The following is a 6,383-nucleotide window of genomic DNA, read 5'->3' as shown; positions in this document are numbered from 1 at the left end:
ATGCTCACCCATCACAGGCGGGTCCTAATCCCACGTACCAGGATGCAGCACCTCTCCTATCCACCATTCCCAAAGAACTGCCTGGAAAAGAAACCCTGCAGCAATAGCAGGCCTTCAATTTAGGGGAAAAGAGAGCAGTAAAGCATGTCTGTAATGTGTGGGACCTGATGGCAAGCTATGTGACACCAACCTGAAGGTGTCCTACATTTCTCTCCATGGATTTGAGGCTAATGGTATGATACATGACTTGTGGATGGACGTTCCCCATCAGTAGAGAAAGTCTTGCCCCAAGCATCCCTACCATGGGACCAATGCTCTCCCAGCCTAATCTCACTCTGCTTTTCAGAGCCAAGCTCGACCAGAGCTGAAAAAAAAAAAAACAAACCTCAGGAAAAAAAATGGAAAAAAAAAAGTCTCAGTCATCGGAGACATGACTCGAAGTGCGGGTCTCGTTCCTCGCCACATGAAAAGACCTGCTGCTGCGTGGTGGTCTTTGAGAAGAAAGGGGGGTCCTGCCGACCTGGGAGTTGGCAGGGACGTCCCCCAAGCTGGGGCTGGAGTCACGATGTGATGAAAATGAATGCTGGCTTTGTGTACAGGTAGCTGGGGAGGATTTATGACCCGCCCAGGGGTATGAACGCCGGCCGTGAATTAAAGCACTGTTGGAGAATGAGGAGGTTGTGACTTCAGAGCCATGGTCCTATGGGAAAGGACAGGACAGATTCCTCTACACAGGCTCTAAAAAAAGCCAAAGTTTTCTTTAAAACATGTATTTTGTGCGTGCTAGCCCTTGTGGGACCCCGCTTGCCCCACCTCCCTTCGACAGCAGCCCCAGGGCTGCCATAAATCGCACTGGGCTATAATAACTGCATGGGGAGTGTGGTGTAGCTGTGGTGTTGTGTAGATCAAACACCACAGAAGTGGGAGCCGACCTTTTTTCTCTGGCTCTGGACCTTTGTGGGAATGCCTGATGATAAAGAGCTGGCGCTGCTCTATGCAAGTCACCTTTTCATGGGCCACATGGCACAATTTCCTTAAGAGAAACTAGACAGAGATGACAAAACATGACTTTACACCCTCCTGGAAACGTTGAGGAGAATGCAGGTAATCCCTTTGATAGTTCTTCCCCTCCTGCCCCACCTCTCCCTGCAGGACTGGTGCCTCCCATTGGTACCCACCAAGCTGCAAACTGCCATAGAATCATCTGGGTTGGAAGGGACCTTTAAGCTCATCAAGCCCAACCATTAACCTAACACTGCCAAAACCACCGTGGGTGGAGACATCCCAGCAAAACACAACGACCACCTTGTCCACCGCTTTTATAACAGGCAGCAGTTTGGGGCAGGAGCTTGGGGTTTGGTCTGGGTTTGGGGACCAGAGGCACTGACCCAGAACAGGAGTTCCCAGCCACAGCTCCCACTCAAATAAAACCAAATACCACTACTGAGAGCAACACCACCAAACGCTCCTCAAGGGTGCACAATCTCCCCAGAAAAAAACAATTTCAGCCTGCTTAAAAATTTAAAATGTTATGATTTGGATGGGGTCTTTGAAGTGCTGCAATTAATATCCAATATAGACATATTAGTCCAACGGCTGCAAGTACAGCATTCAGCAAACTTATTTTCCCTGCATTATTCTTTGCAGCTACTTTGTTACTCGTGGGCTTTGTCACGTGTTACAGATATATTATACAAGTTTGGATTTTTTTTCCTGGATTTCAGAGGTGTTGCTATAGACCAGAAACAACAGCAGATCTTGGGCATATGACTTATTCCTAGTCTTCCAGCCTTTTAGAGAGGGCGGCAGCAGCATGACTGGTGAAGACCAGGGAAATTTTGGGGCAATCCAGCCTTCTTTGGAAGACAACTAGATTCAGGTATTGCCCGTGATAGGACTGCTGGTAACAGTAGCCCATTGTCATCATATTATATAGTCTGAGGATTGTCTGACAGGTTATTTTCCCTTGTCACAGCTACTGGCCCCATCTGTGGGGACAACACTGAGGGAAGGAGATGGAGCACAGAGTGAGGGAAACAGCTGCTCCTGGGGGCCATGCAGTAGGGTCCATAATTCTGAAGAAAACCCTCAGAACCCAGAAAAAATGGGTGAAAGGGGATAGGAGGGCACAACCTTGTGTTAGGGGGGAAATTCAGCTCAGTTTTTCTGCCTTATTCTGGTCCCAGCAGGGCCAGAGCAGCCACCCCAGCCCGGTTCCCCACACAACTCACCCTTTTCTGCCAGGAAGTCATATCGTGGTTTTCCAGCAGAGGGGGAGATAGGATCACTTGTTCCACCACCGAGTCGCTTGCTCTGCCTTGCATTACTGGCATTAACAAGGAATTTAAGAAAATGCAATACAATTGATCCCCGCATTCAAAAAGCTAACGCTTTCTTTTACTGACCAGGACAAAGCTTGTTTAGGAGGAGCCAATGAAGGTACTCATGTGGCTCCTTCGGAAGTTTTAAGATCAGCCCTGTTGAAGCACTGTAGCAGTTAAGAAAATTAATGTAAAAGCCTTGCAGTGTTTCAGCTTTTTTAGCAATAAAGCCCATATAATCACTTGTGTGTTTAAAGCTGAGTGTTTACTCTGGTAGAAGGTGCAGGATCAGACCAGTTCACTGACACCAAATGAGCACTAGCATGTCCAGTGGGCATCTTCTGGTCCTTAGGTGGACCTTCTCCACACCACTCTGCAGCCACTGGGTTCAGTAACTGGGACACGTGCCCGACGCACATAAATAACAGTGACCTCCATTGGTCCTTACAATTCCCAGTCTTTCCACAAGAACTCAGTGACCTAAGAATTTAAACTGGAGATGAAGAACAGCTGAACCTCAGGAACTGAGATGCACAACTGGTGCAGAGAAGAAGAGCATGTTGGTGGTTGCAGAGGTTGGTCAGCCCTGTTATAAGGACACAACTACTACCTGCAGTGTGGGACCATCACTATGACACTGCCCACTCCTGCCACCACTTGTAGGCAGTGTTTGCTGTCACCCCACTGACACGGAGGCTGATGACCAGGGTCAGGTACAGCCTGCAGCATCCTTTCCCTGCCCTGCAGGGATGCAGAGCAGCTGGGCACGAGGCCTTCAAAACCACAGAAGCAACATCCAGTGCAGAGCATCTGCTCAGCAGCACAAGCTACAGCAAACTCATCACGTCTGTCTTACCCTGTGTAATACTTCCATTGTGTACAAAGCCATCTTCCAAATCTAACCCCTTCTCTTGAAGGTATCTGTGCTGCGATTTTGAGTTTGAAGTTCAGAGATGAAGACCTTGGTAACCAGCTTTGCTTCCTTGGCAGAACAGAAGTTATTTACCCAGCTCCTGTGCAGAGAAATCTCTTCAGCGCCTGCAGAGAGGATGAGCTGAGAGAGCCCATGTGTGCTGCGAAAGCACGTGTGAAACGGTGAACTTTCCAAGGGCAGAGCTCCAATTGCTAGGCACAATTCCTTCATCTTGCCGTATCTAACATCTCTATCACCTCTGTACGTTGCAACAATCTCTCTATTTTTTTTTTTTTTTTTTTCAAAACAAGCCCACACCCTACCTCTGAAGGAAAGGCTGTCTGCTCTGTGCTTTTCCCCGGGGAACCACGAGAGAACAAACAGCACATGGCAGGCGTCAGTCACATCGACAGCAAGAAGCTGGGCTACAACTTTGGGGGTATTGTGTGTATCGAACAGAATAACAAAGAGCAGGGCTCTGTCTTTAGATGTTCACGGTCTCCAAGTCAGGAGCAAAATTCAGATTTACAGTATTGCATCAATAATGTACTACAAAAATTATAAATAGAATATTGGCATTAAAAAAAGGACAATTCTTTTAAGTAACTGTATCCCTTGCTGCAAAAACCATGTGAATATACTAAAAATAAAAATCTACCTATAAAGAAAACACAAATTCAAATTGCTGGACAACAACAACATCACGTTAGCTCTTGTAATATACTCTCACCTTAGAGCTAGACTCTAGTAGACAGCCACGTTCCTGAATGTGCTACTCAGGTGCTATTTAAAAGATCAACGCGTACTGCAGGCAGAAATTAATTCCCGTTGTTGTGGCAGAGAGACTGGAGGATTGAAGTGGAGACTTTTTGAAGTGGAACATAATCCTGTATTGCTATCAGTGAGGAAAAGTGGGTGACCAAGTTTGTTTATAGTGAGTTAATCTGCTTCTGATTTTAGATACATAAGAGTTGTAAATGAGGAGTGAGGTGCCCTCTAATTAGAGGCTGGCAGTGAAGAGTTCTTCAGCGTCAAGGAAAAGAGCTTTGTGATGGGAACAGTCCCAAAGTGACAAAGCAAACTCCCACTCAGGCTTAGCTGCAGTGAGCTCGCTGCTCATCCCAGCCTGTATTTTCATGCTCTTGAAGAGCCCCAAGACGTCAGTTCATGGCTCATCCTCCTGAAGGTGACTGCATCGCTATCGACAGCACGGCGAGCATCGCAAGCCAGAGTTCAGAGAGTTAATTCAGGTTTAGAGGCAAGGATCCAACACGCATTTGAGACAAGTTCAATTCATAACGTTATAAATGGAACCATAACTTTTATATATATCACTTTTGGAACACAACACCTTTGAGAAAGGTTCTTTAATTTCACCTCTAACGCGGTGTGCCTTTGCTCGCTGCTTAAATCTCTCTCGCACGCCTCCCCCCAAATGACCTCACCTATCAGTGCGAAATTGTTGTTGTGCCTGATTGCACAAACCAGCCCAGCCTTTTACCTGGGAGACGTGCCACAAATAACTTTCATTATATATATGGTGTGTTTCTGAGGCTGCTATCAGAAAAGAAAAGATATAATGCTCCGACGGTCTTGCTGAGGTGCTGAGGAGGCACTTGGCTGCGCAGAGCAGCCATTCATATGTCAAAGGATGGCAGAAGTTTGGAAGGTTTGGAAGAAGACAGGTTTGGCAGACGGCCAGGGTGGCTCCTACCATGGGGAGAGTGGGGGCCACCCCCACCAGACCTCTCTAAGCGTTGCTGAAACCTTTTTATGTCATTCTCTCTTAACAGCGACATGCAGAGAGGCTGTAACATGTAACGGGGAGGTAACAGCGGGGATCGCCTTAGGCCAATTTCAGTCCCCTGCTTTCCTCCCAGGCAAAAGCAATTTAGGTTTAATAGTATTTTAAAAAATATTAAAACCCTTATTTGAGTCCTCCTTGTGTAGGCGAAGAAGGGAGAAGGACATTCTGAACTCATCTGAAGTGCATTAGTAGGTAAGGGACTACATTAACAGACTCTCGAAGGTCACAAAAAGGCAGTTTTCATTTCATTTCACTACAGAGTCTACCCATGTGCTACGTTACACCGTGTTTAGCAAAGACAAGCCCCAGGGTCATTCTAAACTTTAATTACATTAAAATAACACGGTAAGAGGTCCTTTTATTTTGATAATTTATATTACCAGCTATTGAATCGAGCTTTTGCAATTAATTTGGGAAATACACAAAGTGACACTTCTATCCCAGTCTTTTGTGGACAGAGGACAATTCACTGTCTGCTTAATAGCTGTAATAGCCTAAGACTAGATTTTTCCTACAATAATTACACTTTCTCTTGAATTTATTGAGGTTCAAGCTTCCATTTGTCTGCTGGGAACACTTCATTTATGCATGAAGCATCTCAGCCCTCCTATGCAGAAGAAAAAGCAGGGAGATACAGACCCTTGGTGGAACACAGAATTCTCCATAGATCTCTCACTATTTTTTTTAAAGTAATATCTAATGAAATTATAGATTCCTTATGTATTTTTTGGGCCTGCCCAAGAGCCCTTGGGGGAATTCAGCAGACTGTGTGCAAGTTCAAAAAAATAGGTGTGGGGCAACCTGGGCTATACCATGACCAAGTGTCTTTCCAATGGCCATTTTCTCTTTCCTTCAACAGATGAAAACTAAATATTTTCATCTTGTGACTATTATCTTAATAATAAATAACCCATGGCGTTCTTCCTTTGGATGGTACTGCTTTCTTAGACTTGTGCACATCCACTACTTCTGTGTTAAGATACCAACCAGTGAGAAGCATTAGAGCCACCACTGACGGATGAGTTTGCACAGCTTATGGGAAAGGACACAATTCCAGATTTAAGCAGTATCTTTCTCACCCCAAATCACTTCAGGAAACAAAGATTTGGATTCTTGTGTTGCAGTGACTGTGCAGGGCCATCAAAAGCCAGTTGATAACTCACCTCAGCTTTGGAGATGGGACACTGATTCATGGGGATGGCAGCGGGAAGAGGCTGAACTGACATTTCCTTGACGTATCTGGGAGGCACAAGTTCCCTGTAACAGAAGTTTGTAATAATCTTCAATTTGCTGTACTGGGAAGCTTTTCCCTGGTAAGTGCCCAGACGCACCAAAATTGCAG

The sequence above is a fragment of the Calidris pugnax genome, unplaced genomic scaffold, assembly GCF_001431845.1.
Source record: "Calidris pugnax isolate Ruff unplaced genomic scaffold, ASM143184v1 scaffold18, whole genome shotgun sequence".
Classification (NCBI taxonomy): Eukaryota; Metazoa; Chordata; class Aves; order Charadriiformes; family Scolopacidae; genus Calidris; species Calidris pugnax.
This window is presented reverse-complemented; position numbering follows the sequence as displayed.